At 35.8% G+C, this 24236-nt stretch overlaps 1 protein-coding gene across 2 annotated transcripts in view; it reads right to left on the bottom strand.

Moving 5' to 3' along the window:
- Positions 1 to 17127, bottom strand: part of LOC133521233 (protein Tob1) — a 64428-nt gene extending 47301 nt beyond the window's left edge. The window contains exon 1 of one of the 2 annotated variants that reach the window (XM_061856078.1): positions 16848 to 17127. The gene's annotated coding sequence lies outside the window, so the exon portion shown is untranslated. The remainder of the gene's footprint in view (positions 1 to 16847) is intronic. The other variant, XM_061856077.1, reaches the window with a different exon arrangement.
- Between the last annotated feature and the right edge of the window lie 7109 nt (positions 17128 to 24236).

Below are 24236 nucleotides of genomic sequence, written 5' to 3'. Positions count from 1 at the left end.
TGTCACGCAAACCGCTACTGTAAGACTTGGGAAAGGCCTCGCCTGTCTAAAAGTCTGGTTTCAGACCTAATTTAGATTTCATACACGTAACGGCTGTGCCGTATCGTGACTATCTTGACAAAATAAGAAGGTTCCTATTAAGGTGTGCGGCACAAGCTTATTCAGTACAAAAATGCTTGTGCCGCATAGTGCCGCACACTGAATGACTATAAGACGGGATTCCACCAGATTAGCTTATTCAGACGGGATTGTCTATCTAGATTTTTGGTGCTTCGTTTTTGGTAAGTACTGGTACCACGATGTTCGCAATCAAGCATTCTTGTTCAAGTTCGAGTTATATCGTTCGATTATAAATGAACAAATTTCAATCGTCACTGAATTTAAAATAATTCTGTAAGCAAGTATTGCAAAAATTAAAGCATATCGCAAGAATACGCCGTGTTAATCCTATGAAAATATAATAAACCCGCCATAATCGTAATAAACCCCTTGTATTCTCTTAATCCAATTAAAACTAACGGCCCTGGCGAACGCCGGCGTCTGCCAATGTCACATTCATCGACCGATGTAAGTTGTAACTTTCTTTTTTGGTAATGAATGAAACGAAAGTTACGATGTTAAATTAGTAGTCTTTATAATTCAGAGACCATATAGTAATCCCAAAAAGTTATATTGTTTGTTGTATTTTTAAACCCATTAGCATCTGTTATACATGCTTGGGAACACCTGAGCTAGGGCGTATAATTAGATTTTCTACAACATGCATTTTCTAAAAGTATAAGAAAAAATATTATTAAACAAAGTGGATGTTGGCGCTAAAGGTAGGGTTGCCATAATTATTTGGGACTCATATACGGGACAATGCGCAATGGGGTAGTAACGGCATTACTTGTACAAATACGTATCCGCATAGCTTTAACTCACATAGGTGGTTAAACAGATCTCTGTTTAACCACCTATCAATCATCTGATTGTGACCATGTATATTTATTTTAAGTACGTATTTAGGTATTCTGCATATACTGCAGCGGTATTGATATAGGGAAGAAATACGGGACGCGACACATAAATATTACGTCCCACATTACGGGACGAATGGCAACCCTAGCTAAAGGGAAAATTCTACGGTAGTTATAAGGAATATCAGATGCATCTTAATGCGCTAAAGCAATTGACACTACATGATTAAATCAATACCACGTACGATTATTAAAAAAGTGGCCCTGGCACTTAACGGCGTGTGCCAATGTCACCCATTGATAGAGCTGGCTCAGTGCGTGACACGTTTTATTTATGACGATACGTAGCGAGCAGCGGAGTCCCCAAGAGCGCTGTGGTTTAAAACCGAGCAGTCTAAATAGTAAGGTTATGACGTAAATCGTTATCATTATGAACTGACGTAACGTTAGCCAGGCCAAGTGCGCTCATGGGGCTACTATTTTTGACGATTACAGGTAAAGGGTTGCCTCTACTGAACACACATAACAACGCGGCTGCCATCGTACGAATTTAAAACCCGTCACAGACGGAGCGATAATATACCAAAAGATATATTATAGCAAGGCATCTTATGATATATTTTACGTACCATTTGACAGAGTCCACACAGGAAGCTATAACATATATTTTGGTATTTTAAGATATCTTATAGCAAGGCATCTTACGTTATATTTTACGTACCATTTGACAGAGTCCACGCACGAAGCTATAACATATATTTTGGTATCTTAAGATATCTTATAGCAAGGCGTCTTAAAATACTTTGCGATGTATAGCTCGGTATATTACGATATATTTTGGTATATTTCGTCTCTCTCACAATGTTGGTGTTAGACAGACAGCGATATATATATTGGTTTCGTTGGCGTGTGTGGTGCTTAACTATACTATAGATATCTGTCACTATCTTACGGTATATTAATATATATTATCGCGCCACCTATGATGGGCTTAAATAACAGCCACAGTCACGCGCACTTGTAATATCTATTTGTACGTTTGTCTCGTTTTCGTGACAATTAAGACAACCGGTTAATAAAAAAACATTACACTTTTTTGTAGATACATTGAAAATATTTAAGGAGCAAAAAACACAATTGAACTGATGGACCGTTCCATATTTGTCTCTAACTTGGCATTGAAAGTACAAATTGCTTACTTACAAATAATTCGAAGTGGCAGTTCTAATTTGAAGCATGTTATGTTTTAATTACCTGAAACAAAAAAGTAAATCATTAGCATACAGTATGACTGTTGACGCTTGTTTTAAGGTAGAAAAAAAATTACTTCATGGAGGCCATATTTTATAAAAAAAGAAGAAAAGTACGTATAAGGTACTCAGAGTACTTTGAAAATAAATGTGTGTGGGCAAACGAGTGTAACAAAAGAAAAAGAAAATCTTTTTGATAACAATTGTTACATGTCTTTTTTACATAATATTTGTCTAGTATATGTCGTGCATATACCTTATATTAATCTATTAATGAATTTAATTATTATAATGATCAAAACATCAATTACATTTAATGGGAATATAACAAATATAAATACAAATATCACGCTCTAGTCTGCATTAATTATCAAATCGCTAGTGGAATGTCTAAAACATCATTACAATCCTAAAACATCTTCTCAAGAAGCCGCTTTTTTTCGTTTAGATTTGATTTCTTCAGTGGAAGTTGCGTTTCTAATACAGTCGGGTAAGTACTTAATTGATTGTAGACTGCGGGTCCGAAGCAATAGCAATAGCCGAGTGGTGGTCATGTCTATTATGTATACCTATGAGTTTAAACCTATGGACTATGTTTATATTTAGGTACCACTAGTACATCCTAAGCTTCTGCCCGCAACTTCGTCTACGTGGGATTGGATGATGATGATAATGATTGTTAAAAATAACCATATGTGCTTTCTCGGACCTCAAATTATCTGCATACCAAAATTCATCTAAATCGGTTCAGCGGTTTAAGCGTGCAGAGGTATCAGACAAACAGATAGACAGATAATATCAGTAGGGTTAGTAGAGATAATTACGACAATAACATGTAACAAAATCCTATAAAAAATATTGTGGAATTGTGGAATCATGTGACTTTTACCTCACGGCCACCTCGATAACCGCATAACATGGTTCGTCTGATGTCTACCCACTACACTTGGTGAAGTAAAAAACAGAATATGAGTCCAATCAAACTGACCCTGGAAATCCGCGTCGTATGCCAATGTCAACCCATTCATGAACGCTGCTGCGCTCTGAGGCGTAACATGGGTTTTGTAATGAGTTCCCATGGATGCAAGCTTGCTTAGTGCAGACTTTATAATTATGATCTTGATTTGCTTCTTGTATGTACCTACTTCGATAAGTAAACGCCACCGTACGTTCCCCTACTACTCCTAATAGATTAAATTGGGAAGCATCCTCGTTTTAGTGATTAATTAGGAATCAGGTTGACATGCTAGTGCTGACATGAAACTTCATCCTACCTACTAACAAATCACACCATGACGCGCCCCATTGAATAACAACCAATCAATGGCTATCGATCGGCGAACGTAACAGGGGGCCTACCGCGAACGCTGTAGTTCACAAATTGCAGGCATCTTTCTCTGGCACTCTAATCACGCCTGAAGTGGAGTAAAAGATAGATGCCCACAATTTATGAACATCGGTGTTTGTGGTAGACTCTCAGGTACCCACACCGCATGTATACATAATTGTAGTGAGGTTTGTCGGGCCGATTTCTATCTGGGTCCCCAAGGCACGGTTGTTGTTCACCGTGCCTGAAAGGCGAATTCGGACGTGAACCTGACATCGAACCGATATTAGAATAATACCTATTGGAATCATAGTTAGCTGTCATTCGGGGGTTCATTTCGCTTAGAATTGTCCGCATATATATCAGGGGAATATTATTCTAATATTGGTTTGATGTCAGGGTGGGTAGCCAAGATGCCAATCGTTTACGCTCCGTAGCGAACGAAACGGAACTATATCTGTCGCACAAATATGGCAGAGTTATAGAAACAAAGCGTTTCGGCATCGTAGTTCAAACGATTGTCAGCTCGGCTAGGCACCCTGATGCACATTCGAATTGGCCGTTTAGACGCTGTTGCAACAAATTCCAGCAAATTAGTGAAATAAAGCTAACCATATATTTTATTATTTACAAAAACCTTGATAAATCATGCTAATTCACGTTCCACACTTCAATTGCGATCGACGGATGCATTTTAAGGCCGGGGGAAGTGACCCCATCATTCAATATCCTTGTTTGTCCCAACCGGCCGCATCGACTGCGGACTAGATAACGCAGCACGCAGATTGTCTGCTGAGATAACTTGTGACGTCATGGAAACTGGCACGGTTAAACCGGGCAATGCGCATTTTGCGATTTTTATTCGTGACAGTCACAAACATGTAAAGGCAGCAAAAACAGAAGTACAGAACATTAAGTGCACATCACCGACCGCAATGGACCGATATCAGCATAATGGTAGCTATGAAGCCAGCGCTGGTCTTCCGTAGGGCCCATTCGGTGAAGCCACGACAAATAACACATACAGTAAAACATTACAAAGGAAAAAAATAATTACTACTACAGAAATAAACACGAAAACATTTTGGGCGATGCTGCTTAAAAATAAATTACTTTTAGGTTTTGTTCTAATGTGTGCTAATGTGTATAATAACGACCATAACGTTTTCATTAAAAGAGAACAATCTGTTTTACTATTACACTTATTGAAATACTAAACGAAAAGGTTCGAGTGCTTAATATTGTCTCATTAGTTTTGCCACTTTCAATAATCATTCATTGAAAGGTATGTGTATGTGGGATAAAGGCTATCATTGGAATTAAAGTTTAACATATTTACATTTACCTTCCCTTAAAGTTGCTTTAAATTCATTAAAAATCATGCATATGCTGCTATACACAGCTGAAAGTATGTAGGTTTTAATTTTATTCATGTATGATCAAATACAAGGTCTATTTAATATAATACAAATTAACAAAACGTAGTTGACGATACGTAGACCCCTGCAGAGGTATCATGGTCGCATTTTTATCACCTGTCATATCATACGTTACTTTCGCACTTACATACTTGTTAGAACGTGACAGGCATGGTGACAAATGATAAAGAGCCGACCATATTGGCCCTACTCCTCGTATTGTTTGATTGTAAGCAATCGACCGTCACGGTCTATGAACAATTGACTATCATGAAAACAATCCTAGCTAACCTACACAGTGTGAAAGAGATTCTTTGACCGGTCGTCAAGCGAGGCGAATCACTTCTGTGTACAATTACACAACGTCGTTACAGCTAAACAAATAACTATTTCATTGTTTTTCACTGCGTCACAGACTACAAAGCAGATGGTTCACTGACGCAATTTGTTAAAGTGGCTTAGTCTTATTTATTTTTATTTATTTATCAGTGTGGCCTAGTTGACCACAGTAACCTACTTTTATAAATATTTAACTATTTCGAAGAGTACCTGACGCGCTGCGAATTAGGTACTTGCTAATCCACATACAGTAGTTTACTATCTACCCCCATTCAATATTTATTATTATTACTCACATGTTACCACTCTTACTATCGTTTGCATTCTCACTCAATCACGTTCATTATTCAAGACTTACTATTTCTGCAAGCCATTCCTGGTAGAAAAAGGTGACATCAGTTATACTTGTCATATTTTCGATAATTCCATAACCAAAAGTTAAATTTGAGCAGAAATATTTAGCATGGAACAATTCGTACTTTTTACGAGCGATGTGTTTTTTGCGATAAAAGTCACGTTTTAACTGCGCATTTACCATTTCATTAGGTAGCTAAATACTAACTGATTCAATGTTTACCTGTTACCATCTGTTCCAACACGTGCTTGTAAACAATCATGAATAGGTCTAGAAAACATAAAGTCATCGTCACCCCAATAGGTGCAGTTGGCACTTGACTTTGATACAAGGTTTGAACTAGTTTGAACTATGTCAAAACAAAGAGTAGGTAGCGCAGACTGAGTAAAAGCGGTTTCAGACCTAGCGTATTTTTCTCGTACGTCCTGTACCACGACTACACTGACAAGAGTATACGACTGAGAAGAAGAAAAATACGGTCATTTTGGCGTTACTAGCTTACATGCGCATTACATTTCCCTACACTTGCTTGTTACGAGCTTACAAGCGCGTTACTAGTACCGTACGCTCCTAACCGCCCTAATACGAACTCGAGAATTTGATTCGAGAAAAACTAAAATTTCTCTGAAAATCCATTTTTAAGGGCGAATTTAATAATTAGTCGCTGATGTCATCCTTTTTTTTTACATAACTTACGAAACCTTTTATACATATCCCTACATAAGTATCAGATGTCTTTGCAATTCTGGTCATTAGGAGTCAAGCTGTCAGGCAAAATTTGTCAGGAAACTACTAATAAATAGGCAATTACGTACCGCGTCAAAGAGACAACGACAATAGATCTCATTGTTGTGTGTCATTGTCGATGTCGTCGCGTGGATGTATTTGCCGTTGTCGTTTGTCGCCTTCGTATCTTCAGTCGATCACTCCAGTAATCGAGCCCTGTGTATCGTTTTATTTACTTGCCTATTTTCGACAGTGACGGATATCTCCGGCGTTTCTGACGGATATTAAATTGGCAAATTATCTGAAGTTCTAGGCTGAACCGGGTCAGATGTCAGAAACATGATTTGCTTTTATAATTACTTATCTGATAAATTATTTCAATAACTGAAATATTAGATCAATTTTGGAGATCAGAAGCTGTATCCACCACGTGTCATAAAAATAAATTGGGTTCGTATTGGTTGGTATTCGCAGCTCCGCACAGTTACTCGTTATATTAAGTTTTAAGAAATAGGAATAAAAAATTATAAAAGAAGTGGGTTATCAAATAAAAACTCGTGCTCCGTGTGAATCGACAATAAAAATCTAATTATATAATTTTCGAACCTTATCACAAAATTTCATATTAAGAAATGCGACCTGTAGTCGAGAACATCCGGACATACGAAATCTTTCGTGTCCAAGCTGAAACGGAGACCTTCGTTCCGCTCGGTCAATAAATAGTTTAGTTTTATTATGTCTTGAATGTTTCTAGGCCCTAAAAGGTTGATTGTTCATTTAAATACATTTGATTTATGCCCTTTGATTATTAAGTTAATATTACATATTTTGAATTCTTCTTAAGTTATTTTATTTCTGAGATATACCTACATTAATCAAATCCAAACTAGTAACAATATTTGGAATCAATATCCAACTAACTGTTCACCATCATTTAACTTACATAATATTGCATTTCTAACTTCAAAGAACATGCAGAAATGTTATTAAAGGCTTACAATCGATATACAGTTCTAGGTCAAACCTAACATTAGCCTCGCTGCCAAAACGGGATTAGCCTAAATCGATCGCTGGATTCACCCAGACGGTTTATGGATACCTACAGTCTGTATTCTGTGACCAACGAGGATATTTATTGAGTGTATTACAAACTCACATAAATCTAAGATTACGTTATACGATCTGATGCTACCACAACGCACAAGTACCTGTAGTAAAACGAATACAAAGTAAGTAATGTAAGTTCATAGGACATCCGAGCATTCGTGCATCCAAAATAAAATAGACTACTCTTCATAGTAGTTAATACTATGCCAAGTACTTAATACAATTTAAAGATTCAGAAATACACGGCGTTCTGTACTTATTTATGTCAATAACTTGACTAACAGAGCTAGGCTTCAATTGTTTTCATTCTTGTGCATATATAAATAACTTTGATGCTTGAAATAAAATGCTTGGGCAAAATGTTAATTAACCATTATTTAACGTAAACAAGCGTTTAATCAATCTTAGTAAGACCAGAATAAATAATGTTCTTAAAGATAAATGTGAAACATTTCGAGCGTGAATGGATTATTTCGTGTTTTGATTTTAACTTTAGCTGCAGGACAGGGTATTTGTTTAGAAATGAAAATAAACACGTCATAAAATAAAGTAAATGTATTTATGGAGAAGAGGCACATTTTATGATAATTTAAATAAAAAGGGTTTACTAAATTATATAGAAAGGAGGTAGGTAAACCGAGACTCTTAACTACAAACGATATTGGTATTAAGAAAAGGTAATAGGGTAGATATTTCCTAAGAGGGTCGAATAGATTTATCAGAGTTTGAAGTTAAACAACACAACTTTTTCAAGTGAATGGTATTAATACCTTTTCTTAACACACACAGATTGAGAGGTTTTTAATAATACCTAATGAGCGAGGCGCCGTTACAATCGTCTTTTCTGTTGTGACGTAGACGATTTATCAAAACAGATATTTTTAATAATTATTCCACTTGTTCGATGCACATCTGAATTATGTCATAACTATTATACCACGAGATGGCGTCGTAAATATCCGCGGAAGTGCTATGACGGCATATCGTGGGAATCTTGAACGGCTGCCAGTAGAAATTGGAAAATTTATACTAAGTGTCCCGTGTCGTTGGCATACGAACAGACGGACACCGGACCAGTGTTATTATTATTACTTTCTCTCCAGCTAAAATTATAACGGGAGGTTATAAATGAGTAGATAACTTACTAATTTTGTGCTAACATATTGTGCTGTTTGTTCCCGTATTTTTGAAAACCCAGCATTTAATAAGGGACCAAAATCGAAATAAATTATGTTTCACCCATATTTTGCCTGATGTGTTGAAATTTTATTAAGTAGGTTTTCGCTTATTTTTTTCTTAAATAAGTCAAAACCTACTTAAGCTCTTTTTTAATAAATAATTGCCCTTAAAATGAAATCCATGTTAACAATTTTAGACCATAATCAAAACCATGCGAACATATCTTCCCAGTGAAAAGATATTTGATCTTGCAGTACATCGCAAATTACATCATTCCAGGAGATCCAGAGCAATTTAAGATTAGTTTCATGGGCAGTAGAGTCGATTATCGCCCCGCACATGTTTCCGTGCGGCAGCACGCAATCAGGATACAATGATTAATCCCGACGAATGAGCAGATACAGTGAGCCGTCGCTCGTGGATAACTAACCATGAACGCTGTGTGCGCTTGTGGGGCATGTTAAATTTGGGGTATATACAGGCTTTTAGGTAAGTATAAACACTATTAGTAGCACGAATACTTGTGTCTAACTACCTAGTGATTATTTACATAAAGTATTTTTACTTAGTTTCCTTCATTTTTCAAGGCGTATGCATGCAGGTAGAGTTTATTGGCTACCTTTATGTAACTAAGTTACTAGCCAGTTGATGTAGTGGCAAAAATACAACGAGAATAATAACAGGAGTAAAAAATATAAAATATTGCATTTCTTGATAAGAACTTGCATTGACATATTCAATATTTATTTTGTGCGATATACGATAAACTGAAGCAAAATGCAAAACTTCAGGGTATTTTTAATATAAATATTTTAAATTGTTCTGTCAGACAGTTCAGTTTCAGCCAAGTTTTTTCCTGGAAGGTTAAGACGTCTTTTAGATTACCATAGAGACAAAGTCCTAATCACTTTGCAGACTCGATGCAAATTAGAATAATAATATAAGTAGCCGACTATTTGCATTAATTATAATAATAAAGTAAAGCATGAGATATAGGCAGAATTCTGGTTTGATCATTGGAATAAATTATAGGAATGGTTGAGAATGATTGAATTAATCTAATTTAAGTCGCTAACGGTTTTAATAACTTTGGGAGTTCTCCAAAATTAATTCAAATTCAAATACAAGTAGGTAATATAGCATATTCATGGGAGAGGGAACCGATTTTTGAAAAACTGCGCTCGATTTCGTCACTCAAAAATCTGTGAAAACGGTAAATTGATATTTGAAATACGAACAATAAAAATTAGGAATCTAGGGGTATTGACCATAACTCGTTCCAATTCTATTGGTAAAATTTGGAGATATATGGAAGGGAGCTACACGAAATCTTATCAAATTTTCATTTCCCAAAATATTTTTGGCAGTACAAGTAGCTTCCAATTCAGGAAGTTGTCCGATACATAATAAAGGCATAATAATGTCACTTTAGTTCACATGACTGCCGCATAGTCAGATACAATTATGTAAGTTATATTTAGTCCAAATCCCGGAAAGAATATGAACAATGCGGCAGTTTAACCTTGCGTATATTTTGGCGAATGGATATATAAAATCCTATTTTGTTATAGGTATGTCTATGTGAAAAATGACTTGATTTGAAACACTGACCGCTTTTAATAATTCAAAGGTGCATCAATTAACTTTGTTCTCTAAATAAATGGAGCCTTTGGACGCTTTATGTCATAAACACAAACATCACTCAAACGCCAAAATCCCGGGCGCAAGGGAGCTAATGTAAACCTTACTCGAAAGTGTGAAGGTTACTTTGACCGCGTCCGCCATAACACCTATAGTTGTCTTTGGCACCCACAGCACGGCTAGTAACGACGACTTTAGGTGTTCTTGGCGTTCAAAAGGTTAAATAACGTTATGCAATAAATGGATTCAATAGGTATTATGACCAATAACGTTGTTTTTGGCTAGCTTCGTTTTCTAGAGTTGGCTTGTTTTCATTTTCCTGAGTATTATTACAAATAACATTGTTGTTTAACATGTTTATTAAAGCTGCAGTGCCTACAGTGCCACTAACTTTGAGAATGTTAGATAATTTTGGCAGCTGTGTATCAAGGTTACCTTGACTTTGACTCAATTATTTAGACTTGCATACTTCAACTAGGTTTCTATATACATATATTAACTGCATTCAAGTAGGCCACCACGTACTTATTAGTGCGCTATTAATTCTTGTAATTTAAATGCCATTATATACATAAAGCATATCGTAAGTCGTAGGTTTGTAGGTGCTTTAGATAAAAATTACGTGCATATTGTTATTATAATTTCAATTATCTAGGACAAACATATATAGTAAAGTAACCGACGAAGTATCCACCAATAAAAAACGTGTTTAGAAATACGCCCTACAGTTTTAGGTTATTTTTACTCAACTGTTTCGAAACAGGCGTGAATCAGTAAAATAAAGCAATTCATTGAGAAAATAGTTGTATCGCGTGCTTATCGCGTCATCTCGGACGTGTTTTCGAACGTACGGTGATATTCCAGTCACGTTATACTGTTTAGTAATGATTGAAATATTCCTTTTAGATTTGGAAAGTATGAACTAATAGTTAAACTTTGTAATTTTTTGGAAGAGCCCGCTCATGAACACATCGCGCAAATAAAACAAGCGAGATAACAATTTATAGGTAAACAACGAAAGGTTTTTATTTTGTTCTCGGCGTAACGTTTCAAGCAATTTGTCTTTTTTGTAAAATTCAGTAAACGAATCAACTTGCAATTAATTCAGATGAATGGCTTATTATTTACTAGTTTCTGTTTCAATCATTATATTTCTGATAAGGTGTATTTTTGCGTCTTCATCAATTGTAATGACTGACGGTGTCTAAATAGCAATAAATGCTGTTATTATAACTTAATGACAATTAACTTCGATAACTACTCGTAATTCGAAAAATATATATGTCCCATTAATTCATATTTATCACTTAAACTGCATTAAAAGCAAAGCCGTTAAAAAGGAAAAGTCAAACAAAAAGCGTAATGAGGAAAAGGCCTTAGCGCGGCTCGCGTGACTGCGAGGACGTAAATTAGTCCGTAGTTAGGGTAAACTGTCTAAAAGGTATCATCGAGGCTATCGCCGTTCATCGATTTTGGTGTTCAAGTGGCCTAATTGTTTTTGAATTTTACACAGCATTTAATGCGGAAAAATGAAGGATTTCACCTCGGAATGAGAGATAGTAAGCTGGAAACTCGTATACACCTTCGTTATGGCGTTTATGAGGTTCTCTTAAAAATCGACACATAGATCGTGTGCGGGTCGGAAGTTATTCAAGGTCAAACGTCATAAAATCTGTTTTTCTGAAGGCTTAGAGCATTAAGAAATAAGCAATATAAACAGCGACAAAATTTATGGCTTAAGTGGAATTAAATAGTGTATTCTTCATAATACGCGCTACGGTTACAAATGATTATAAAAATAGTCTCATTTTAAACTGTTCTGTGAAGTTGTTTTTTTTTACTATTATTAACAAGTGAGAATATCCATCAGGTGAGGTAATAAACAGTTCGAACTTTTCCAAACACTCAATTAGTACATACGAGTACGTAAATATTTGTATAAATATGTACTTATACAAATATTTTTTATTAGAAAATTATATAAAGTTCTCTCATAACTTTTGTAATAAAATCAAATGCTTCTGCTTTCATCTTCCACTACCTTCTAGATATTTTAAATAAACATTAAATAAAGCTCGAATGAATTTCTAAAAAGCCTTTTAAGTCCGAAATGAACGAATAAAATAGCTACCAAAGTTGTGTATACATATCAAGGTTAAGTTGTTTTACTACGTAAATTGCCATTTGTGTGGTTAACTACCGAAGTTTTGGTAATACAAATAGACTTCTACAAAGGCAGGTTAAATTGTACTAAAACATGCAAAACTATTCTTTATACAACGTATATACTTATTACGGAAAACCAGGAAAGCAGCGTAAGCGGAAGAGACCGGTTCCATTTTGGAGAGCTTTGGTCACTTATTTTTTAGTATATGACATCTATGTCAGTTCAACACACAAAACTCATGTAATATTAAAAAAAATCGTTTAGAGTTATTGCCATTACTTTATTATTCATGTACGAGTCAAAGCTGACTGCAATCAATCCATCATATAACTCAATGGCATTAGTAAAAAATCGATTAAAGTGAAGTTAACTACGGTACAAGTAGGCAGTGTTCATTAATCCTCGAGTAGTACATTGTAGTATAGGTTATAGGTATTCGCGGGCTGGGTTTCCGTAATTCGACGTCATATTATCGCGCCCATTATGCGTGGTGGGTTGTCGGCACTACTCTTGCCAACCCAGCTCTACCAAGAAGCCTAGCAGACCCTTGATGTTGCCGACGACTTCTGGGAGAGACCCCGGTAAATTGAGGTCGTACATACTATACAAGTGTGAAAAGTAGGAAATTCGAAACCAGTGGCGATAAATTAAAACACGACTGAAGGGAGATGTTTAATTGAGATTTCAAATCGCTATCAATTGATGCTTAACGACTGAATATTGAACTACGTATTATTAACTCGTGGTTTAAAAATAAATTAATTAGGGATTCTTGTACCTACTGTTTCTAGTTTTAAGTATGACAAATATTTTCGATGATTTTAAATATAGGCACTTAAGAAATAGTCGTTTATAATTTCTTTACTGGCTGAGTTACAAAAGTATGCCACTAATCGTATAAAATATAATGGTCAATGATCATTTTTCTGGAAATATACTTTAGAAAAGTTGTACTTAGTCCGCGGGTATCAATATAAAAATATTCATGAGAAATAAAATCGTATCCATATTTATAATTAGTAGTGGTGTAATGTGTATCAGTTTTTGTGCATCGCAGGCGTCGTCCGCGCTGGCGTTGACTCGACCAGGTGATGCCAGCCGGGGGTGCCTTGACATGAATACGTGGCCCATTATGTTATGCCATTAACAAGCCTAATAGTGGCAGCCGAAAAATACGTTTTCGGCCGAGTTTGGCTACTGGGTTATTACGGAATTAAAGATGTTGATATTATTACGTTGTTTGAAATAACTTGACTACATAACTCGTTTATAATTATAGAAAAATATAATGATAAAAAAACGAATACGAACATTATCGTGGTCAGGGCACTAATTGTGTTGTTATAAACATGAGTAATGTAATATTGCACACAGAAGAATAAAACAAGTAAATACTCGTACAATCATAGTATACCCGTATTTTTAGCAAAATGAAAAAAGCTACTAAAACACTTAGTTATAAATAAAAGTGAGTGTGGGCAGATTGAATGAATGAGTAAACAAATGGTTACTTAAATAAGACGCCGTCGAAAAGTGGGTGTCGATTGTCAAATGCAAAATTTAATGGACTCTGTCCTTAACAAAGTTAAAGGCTATCAAATTTAATGAATAAAAGAGCACCAACTTTGATATTTTTTTATGCGTAATATTTCGCTGGCCCAATATTACAGGGTTCTGTGTTACATTTTCAAGATAGTTGAAATTCGTCTCAATGTCACTATAACAATATTCAAATTTCAGTTCGATAAAAGTGAACCATAGAACCCTGTAATTTTGGGCCTGCGATTTGTTGACGAAATCCACGTAAATTCAGCTCGATTGATTGATTTAGGAAAACAGTCATATCACGTATGTTTACAATTACGCGTCCTCGCTCAAGGCAAAGTGTGTCAATCAATGGTTACATACACACAAAAGCTAACTACTTGTTTGTTTGTCATTATTATATTCTCATGATGATAACGAAGTGTTCAAATATTCATAGGATTCGGCGTTTTGGGACCACTGGTGTTATGCAGAGATGTAATCTTACCTATTTCATATTTTAATAGTTTGCTTAGAATAAATTTAAAAGTGGAAAAATTACTGTCTTGGGTGAGACTTGAACTCACGGCCTCCGGATCAAGAGCGAAAGCGAGAGCGGAGATTCGGAGTTCAAGTCTCACCCAAGACAGTATTTTTTCCACTTTTAAATTTATTCTAAGTTTAATAGCATCGTTCGCAAACGTTTCTGCTTCTTAAAAATAATGTAATAGTTTGACCAAATGCCTCACATATGATATAATCAAATATAATATTCGAAATTATAGCCTATAAATTCAATTATTCCTATTAGTGCCCGGATTTCTTAAGTCCTAATATAGGCTTGCTAAAGTACCAGAAATATAAAACATCATTAATTATTTTATCTTTATTACTACCAGAGTAATTCGGAAAACTAACAAGCTAAAAATTAAAACGATTTTTTTTCGGACTCAGTTTAAAACTAAGCGTTGGTTTGACTTGCAAAGACAATAGCGAGGCACTGATTTAGGCTAACCTTTGTCTATTCCGCTCCGAACCTTCAGTACAGACCAATGCTGTTTTTTATCTCGCGATTTAGGAAGTGGACGTGGGAACTACTGGACCGTTGTCTCCTAGAGGTCGCTAGTTTAGCACTGAATCGGAAGAGTGCCTTCTTTTTACGTACATTTGTAGCCTTGGAGTAACACAGAAAAACGGCATTATATCAACCTCTTTGTGGCATTGACAGAACACTTGGCGTGTGATTTATGTGCAATAACTGGAGTTTTATTATAAGCAGGTACGCACGTGTCAAGTCTTAGATAACTACTCATACATTTTAACAATAATGTGTTTAATACCTATCAATTGGATACTCACTTTTATTCAGTGTATCATTTAGATTTAATTAATTATTTAGGCCTAATAAATTATAAATTTCCGAGGTAAATTTCCAAGTAAATAGCAAAAAGCTACTTGCTAGCGTAATATAAAATATAAATGATGTAAGTAGGTATAATCATTATAAAATCTTTACTTGAATCCAGAATTGGAAACATGTTTTTCATGTAACTACATGCAGTTTCAGCTCCGAGAGTTAATTAAAGTTTTTCGCCATGGATAAAATTGGTTGTCGGGTGAAATAATTGCGAAATATGTGCGATAAGAGTTTAATAACCGTTTTACGGCACCTGCTCGGCGGAAACCGATAACTGAACTGAAAACTTTAGGTAACTTAAACATATATATAAGTATAACAAGTACAATTTGTACAAAAATAAAATACAATTTATTCGAATCTGTTTTGTGCATTCTTAAACGAGAATGATTAAAACCAAAAAGAGTTTTTTTTTTATAATTATAGGAGGCAAACGAGCAGACGGATCACCTGATGGTAAGCGATTACCGCTAGAGGGGATTTAAGTGTGTTGCCGGCCTTTAAGATGGGAGTATGCTCTTTTCTTGAAGGTCGTTCATAAATACGTTAAAATGATTATGACAAAATTGCCAGAAAAGTGACATTCCTAATGGTTTCAATTCCTAATATAAGCATGAGTTGACCAGATAGTTATACTAAATACTAAACAATATAAGTTTAGCTAGAATATAGAAATATATATATCTTTCTATTAAAATACAGTTTTTACTTTACTACTAGCTCTTGTCTCTTTGTACCTACTATCAAATATGAAGGCTATAATTTGGGCCGTAAGAAAAGTAGATATTCGTTGATAAAGTATCAAAGTTTATTCAATTATAAATGAAAGAGCTATAAAAATAAATGTTGCCGGTAGATGCAGCGCGTACAATAATACGGCCGTGTTGAATGGAAGCTGTCCGAACAACTGCCAACTCGCTTATCACTTGCGACTGATTTAGATGCGAGCTGTAGGTCATGATCATGCCCATCATCAACGCAAACACACCTGTCCTAGCCACTTGGATTCACTACTTCATTATATATCTCAACTTAGTAAAACACTCTTAAAGTGTTCACCATCTTGTAAGGAAATATCACAGTACTTCTTTAATGTGATGTGGGATGACTTAACCTTGCTTTACGAGCGTACTACTTACACGTTTAATGTGACTAGTCCGTTTAACTCGTAGTATCCCACGGTAACATTAGCATGACAATAAGAAACGATGCGCAGCAGGAGCCTTGGCTTTCATAGTGTTATCGCATTAGCCAGTCCGAGCACGTGCCCATAGCCGTGAAAACTCCCTGATCCCACGTGAGATCACAACAGTAACGTAAACTCCCAATCGTAGGCGCAGCGTAAACGCAAACAGATGCGGCCTTGAACGGAGACCGCTCGAAATACGCGCCGCGTGGAAATAGCCGTATGAAAATACTTGCACGTGACGTTACGTACCTCGCGTATTGCTTGCGTGGAGAAAATCGATGGTGCTTACTCGGCGACCTGCGGCCGACTGAGCCACTGTGTCAGGAGTTCGCCCCGCCCGAGCCTGCCCGCCTCTATCACAGAGTCGATATAAAAAAATATTGACACATTTATTGCACTTCAACAAAAATATTGGACACTTTGAAAAAATTAAATCGGTAATGGGTTGCGTGTTTATCGTGTCTGGCGCTATGTTGTTAGGAGCGGCGCGTGCGTTCAGACCGGAGTGGGGCGGCGGACTGGTCCGGTGCCGGCTCGCAGGCAGCTCGGCGCTGCCTCCCCGGCCCCCCGCGCGCCGCTCCCCCCGCCCTGTGACGTCGGCTTCAGCCCGCGCGGTGGAAATTAGCAGCTTCCTGAGCGAGGGTCGCAGATGTAGGTCACGGGGACTGGGCCTGCACTTGCCCACTCTACCGTGCTGTTACACTTGACAAGTTTAAGGACATAGCATTACGATTACGGTCATCTTTGGGACCTATTGACCTGAAATGCCGGTGTCTGAACAATGGGCATTCAATCGGGATGGACCATTGATATGCGGCGGAAGTTCCCATTGTTTTGGGGGTGAGGCCGCGCGTAGCAGAAACCTTTGATCGTAGCCACCCCGTCGTAGCGCTACGAGCTACGCACGGGAGAGCTACGCTTCACCTTCACGTTCACATTGCGTTAGTCAAATACGCTTTCCGAAATTATAGTTTTCTTATTTCAATAAGATTTTAAAACTTTGGGATTAGAAAAGTTTAACAAGCTGAATTCTTTTTGAATTGATGTTTAAGCATAAGTTAAGCCTCGTTACGTTAGTAAATGCTTAGATATCCACTTGAATTAGATATAAGTAAAAATATTTGTCCACCGCCTTCACGGTAGAATATGAAAGCACTAATTCTAATTTAAGATCAAATCAATGTACCATATTCTGACAAATAAATACATTTCATTTCATTTCATTTCATTTCTTTACTTCTTAACTAAGTATAAAACTAAATTAAAATCCCAATAAAGCAATTAGTACCCACATTTTTCTATTATTAATATTATTATGTAGGCTGAATTGTTTTATAAACTAGCTTTAATAACTTATTCACGGAGAACATGTAATCATCTATTCACTGAAAATAGGTAAAAGTCCTTTATGATAACACGTCATATTCAAGGACTCTTAATACAAAGTGTAATGGCGACGTCAAAACGTTTAACCTAATTGCGGCGAGGCTTTTAGTCAAATCAACTTTATATTTTCACCTCAATTTTCCTTATTCTTTGAGTATTTTTGAGAAGATTTTAGCCAAACTGGTTAAATTTTTTAAACTCATTTAATATTTATTATTTTGAATGCACAGTAAAGTTTCTAACACAAAAACTTCTCTAGATTTTGAACTGCGAAAGAGTAAAATATTTACCGAGTGTTTATTTATCCATGGGCCAGTAAACGTACTTTGTACGAATTACTAAATATGTCAAAATCATAAAATTATTTTATTTCTAAGTTTATCGGTTTCCAATTATTTCAATTGACATCTTTATCTTTATAATTAAATGAAATCTGTTTAAATAAATCCGTTTTTTTATTTTAATTTTGTATTTATAAATAGATCAATGTGCTAAATTTTTGTATTTATTGGTTCACCAACATTTGTTTACACTTTGTTAAATATAAATAAAACTCACAAATGGTCTCGCCGGAAGATCAGCGCTGACTTTTGGGTTAGCATTTATGCTGAGGCGGGACCATTTCGTGGTAAACTATTCATTTATTCCATTTTTAATAATTTCTTTCTTTTGTTATGCTATACTTTTGTATGTTATAGTTTATCACGAATAAATGCGATGATTTCTGATTTCTGAAATAAACACCACATGCATGAATATAAAGTAAAAAAAAAATAACGATAATGCAGGAATTAACTATTACAGTGACGTATACCGTTTAAAATAATAATACAGACTAAGTAGTACTATAACGGTGAGTATATATCACTAACTTACGGCCCGATTCGAAGAATGAGATACGATAACGATAAGTTCTGGTTAAGATAAGTTCTCATTTAGACATCGTTTGTATGTCGTATAATTGACAGAAGCAGCTCGATTCGGGCAACTAATGACACTTTGACGTTAGAAATATCGTAGATAGATCTTATTGGGATCACAGCGGAATCGAAATAAACGTAAATTTTGACATGTAGTTTAGTTACCGATCTTTTAAAGATCTTTCCAAGATCTTAAACGTATCTTAATCATTCTTCGAATCGGGCCGTTATATTCTATTTTCATTATAATTTAATTAACTTCATTGAGTTGTGTAGAAATGTATAACGAATTTAATGAATGTACCTAGGTGTAAATATAATGTATAGTAGCGTGACGATGTACAACCAGTAAAAATAAAATCTGTCTATCTATATCAATCTGTCTTTCTACTTACAGCCAGGTACGGGTAGACCTTGGTGGGTCCCAGAAGAATTGCCAAAATTGCCGCTCCCGTGTATTCAATCAATTTCTAGGGAAATATCACCTGTAACATTTAAAACTCGCATCTGGCGGGAGCTTTTGAAAAACATACTCTATTACGAATAAAATAAAGAACAAATATATTTTGATAAAGGAGTCATGAACGTGATTTGTTTTGCTTTTATTAAGTACGAGAAACACATTTATGTACTTATTTACATCTGTACCCCTAGTGTAAATAAATTCGATTTCGAAACGTGACGGTTAGGGGTACTGTACTTTACAAAAGAAAATAAAAGTAGGAGGAATTGAATTATTGTCTTTTTTGTTAGATCGAAGGTCGAGGTGGTATATTTTAGGGTAAATTTATTTATTAAAATAAGTGTTCGATTATATGTGGCTTTAGCATTTCATCTACCACAACCACCACAACCAACAACCACACCCACAACACAGCACCATCAACCACCACAACCAGTCTGGCCTAGTGGGTAGTGACCCTGCCTATGAAGCCGATGGTCCCGGGTTCAAATCCTGGTAAGGACATTTATTCGTGGGATGAGCATGGATATTTCTTCCTGAGTCATGGGTGTTTTCTATGTATTTATAAATATTTATATATTGTATATTATATATCGTTGTCTAAGTACCCTCAACACAAGCCTTATTGAGCTTACTGTGGGACGTCTTTTTTTGTAGTATCGCTCGAAGATGTATTTGCTTGATAAATAAATAGTTTATTCCATATGTGTTGTACTTATGTTTAAACTATACAACTCCCGTGAAACTTGTACATATTACAACTCTATGAGCAGTTTGTAGACCCCCCGAGTACAGTTTAAAACCATTTTGAAAAATATGTAACACTTCGCACGCTCGAACAGTAGTAGAAATGGTGCAGTCGGTGCTCCGGTCGAAAATCCTCGAAAACGGATCAAAACAAGTCGAGCGTTTATTGAATGTAACCCGATTAAAGTGCGTGCGCGCGCGCGCGCGCGTGTGTGTGTGTGTGTGTGTGTGTGTGTGTGTGTGTGTGTGTGTGTGTGTGTGTGTGTGTGTGTGTGTGTGTGTGTGTGTGTGTGTGTGTGTGTGTGTGTGTGTGTGTGGGTGGGTGGGTGTGGGTGTGGGTGTGGGTGTGTGTGGGTGTGTGTGTGCTAGTTTAGTAGTTTTGTTTTTATGACATATTGTTTAGCTATCGGTCTTTTTAAGATCTTTCCAGGATCTTAAACGTGTCATAATTATTCTTCGAATCGGGCCGTGGGATAGGAAGTATTAAACTTCTACGCGGAAGAATTCGTGGGTAATAAGTACATGTGGCCTCACCTACAATCAGCGCAACTTTACCCAAATTACAACTTTCAAGGATATACAAAATAATCAATTCAATAACCCTTCCCGACCCACTTACCCTGCTCAAATGTCTGTGGGGCAGACGGCGTGTTTGATAAATGACCGTTCAATGAGATTCAGGTATTTTTACCCCTTCAAGGGTTTTTACAGAATGAAAGTGTTGTATTTTAGCAGGAATAATTTAAGGAATTTGCTTCTATGCAATTTAGAAGCTGACTCGACAGAATAGAAGGCGTAAAATTAACACGCTATGAAAGGCAGCTCTTTTAACCTATATATATATATGTACGAGTATGCGTTGATTGTACAAGTCAGTTGTGAAGATTTAATACAAACATGACTATCTTTATTTTTGCGAGTGGGTTTGTAATATATATGGTTTTCAATGAAAAGGTAATTTATTGTTATTTTGATGTTAGAATAATATTGAATGCACTATCATCTTTCAGCTACATAATACCTATCAAAGGCAAAACAAAGAAATTCTCAGTGGACATTTTACATTTAGAAATTAGTCTCGTCAACTTGACAGACTAATACCCCATTCGGTGCATTCGACCGTGTGTTAGGTGTTTAATCTAAAAGTTGGGCTGACGGGAGCAACCACCGGGTTACGGGTATTCTTCCTCGGACTTTATTGGGCCCTGTTATTATTTTAGTCAATCTCAAAAATAACTAAAGCTAGCGTCGGTTCTAGCTTTTGTTTTATCTAGTTTTATCTTTGTTGACGGCTTTCGTACCTTTTGTGGGTAAAAGAGAAATCTTAAATAATAGGTTTTTTTTTAAAGATATAATATTTTAGAATGTTAATCTAGACATCATTAAGAGGATATTGAAAAATTGCTAAATATTCTTCCAGCTTTATGCTACCAATATAACGGTAACCATATTTCATGGCCGCTGATTTTTCCGACTGTTAGCCAGAAATTTGCGCATTCCGCAGCAACGCACGTGAATGTATAACAAAAGTTAATCAGTTATCGGTGTTTAGGTCCATATATGTACGAGTAAAATATCATGGACCAGCGTGGAGACTAGGTATAAGCCTAAGCGCTCTCACGCAAGAGAGGTCTGTGCCCAGTGCGACGTTTATTAGGCGAATAATATAATCGAATATCATTATTTTACTTATATTACTAGCTTTAATGTTGACAACCGTATCTTTAGCGCATCCTAAGAAAAAAACGACGTAACGATTGATTAAAAAAAATAAACGTCAAAACAAAGCCAGATAACTTTATGTACATATCTAAACTTTCGGTCCTTGGTCGTCCGACACCAAGAAACTAGTAAAAGAAAATTCTACTAAACTAGTCTGGATGTCTGGCGACCTACGAGCTGGCGCTTTTTTCGCATAAAAACTTAGCCTCACTGTGCAGAGAGGGAACGCGGCCAGTGTCCTGGAAACAATGCCTCAGGCTAATTTAGGCTTAGTTTTTTGATAATATAGCTATTAATTTTATTAGGTAATAATTTAATTTAAAATTAATTTAATTTTTTAACAGTAAAGAGCTAATGTTCATATCTACTTTGATACATACTAATATGTACTTATTGTGATGGTAACATTATTTGCATGCACGAACTGCCTATACGTACGAGGTATACAATTGTGTTTACAGTATATAATTGGTTATAATACAATATAATAAGCATTAGAAAGCAGAAATTATGCTAAACAAGCGTTTCCTTACGGTTAGTTTAACAACAATTTCTCATTTTTCCAATCTTATGGAGCAAATAAAATTGCAGAATGCTCGTAACGATGTACCGAAAAGTCAAAGTAATAATTCCTTAGAAGAATACAGCGCTTGTATAAGTAAGTGTTTCATGTTTCCGCGTTTTATACCTCCCACATGGACTGTTATGTGTAACAACTTTTTTTCACGGGTAGTATGTACCTATATTATGTTCGAACTTAAAAATGGGGTCGTGTACATTTATAGCCATTATAGTACATTTGTCGATTCACTTCTTTGTTTTAGTATTTAAGAAAGACTAGCAGAAATAAATGTATTAAAAAACCAATATGTAATAAATTACTAACCCTTATACAACGTGTTTCTACAATCTGGAGAGTTCCTTCTCCAGAATGTTCTAATATGGTAAATTATTTGATTAGATAAACATAAAAAAATATTTTAAAAGTTAAATTAAGTCAAATAAATCATCAATAAATTTGAAGATCAATAAAGATGAATTGAAGTGAGACTTAGTGACATGACATACTTTTTAATTACCGTGTATCTACATACAGGCTGTTGCGAAGTATTCAATCGTAAATCATTAATTTCTCCGTTAATGCTGTGGCGTTTGGAATGAGACTGTACATAACTTAGAAATATCCTAATTGGCACGTCCTATTCATCTATCTCCAGAGGGTAGAGACACGTTATATATCCACCTTTTTGACTATGTAATGTTAAAGCTATTTACTTATTTCAGAATAATTTTTAAAAGTAGTCTACAAAATTAGCACCTAAGTAGGTCCTTAATTCTACACACAAATCAAATTTGTACGAGTATGACGAAACAAGTATATTAAAGTATTAAACATTTCCACGTCTGACCTCATCGGAGTACTGTTATTTCGACATTGATTTTTTTGACTTGATTGTGTGTTAGTAAATGTTTACACAGAGATGTGAGCTACAATTAATCGTCACGTATTTTTGACCATTTCGAAAGTGATATCTTCCAATTATTACTTTGACAATGCAGTTGCTCGCTCAAATAATGAACAAATCTACGTTAAAAATGTCCTATTTCGATAACGCGAAGCGCTTATGAAACAGCCGGCAAATTCTGAATTTCGTCTGTTTTCATTGATATTTTTTATTCATTACTACCACTGTGGTCATATGAGATTGGTACGGAACCTATTTACATTTGATATAAATGCTAATGAGTTATCTAAAGCCTCCAACGCTCTCGTGGAATCATTTCGCCATATTTTATCTCGATTTTTTTTCGGTCGAACGCTTTAATGTTAAAGATTTATGATTTCTGTGTGCGGTTAAATAAATATATTTATATTCGAAAGCTGTATTTGTAATTTATTACAGCCTCAATGGCGGTTATGTCCTGTTGGGGATAATTTATGTTTTCACGCGAAATGAGGGCAGGAAATTCTATTCAAGAAGATATCTGTGTCATATATGATCCATAGTTACGCGTATGCTAATACGACAAAAAAAAAACCTTTATATTTGCGTCGTGTCAGTCCGTCTGTCCGTATAAATAACAAATGTAATAAAAATAAAATTTGGCGTTGAAACTAAGTCTATGCGGTCCCAGCGCGCACACATTTTTTTGCATAAATCGCGAAGCGTCTGGTTGACGTAACTGGCCGCGTAGCCAACGTGCCAATCGTTAACGCTCCGTAGCGTATCCTAATCATCTCTCTCTATCACTCTTCTATATTAGTGCGACAGTGATAGTGGCGTTTCGTTCGCTACGGAGCGTTAACGATTGGTACGTTGGCTACGCGGGCTGGTGACCGAAGAGCTGGCGGTTTCCTCGCACAAAGTATCAGTATTGCGATACAACGAGGAAATGCTG

This window comes from Cydia pomonella, chromosome 9, assembly GCF_033807575.1.
Source record: "Cydia pomonella isolate Wapato2018A chromosome 9, ilCydPomo1, whole genome shotgun sequence".
NCBI lineage: Eukaryota > Metazoa > Arthropoda > Insecta > Lepidoptera > Tortricidae > Cydia > Cydia pomonella.
This window is presented reverse-complemented; position numbering and strand designations above follow the sequence as displayed.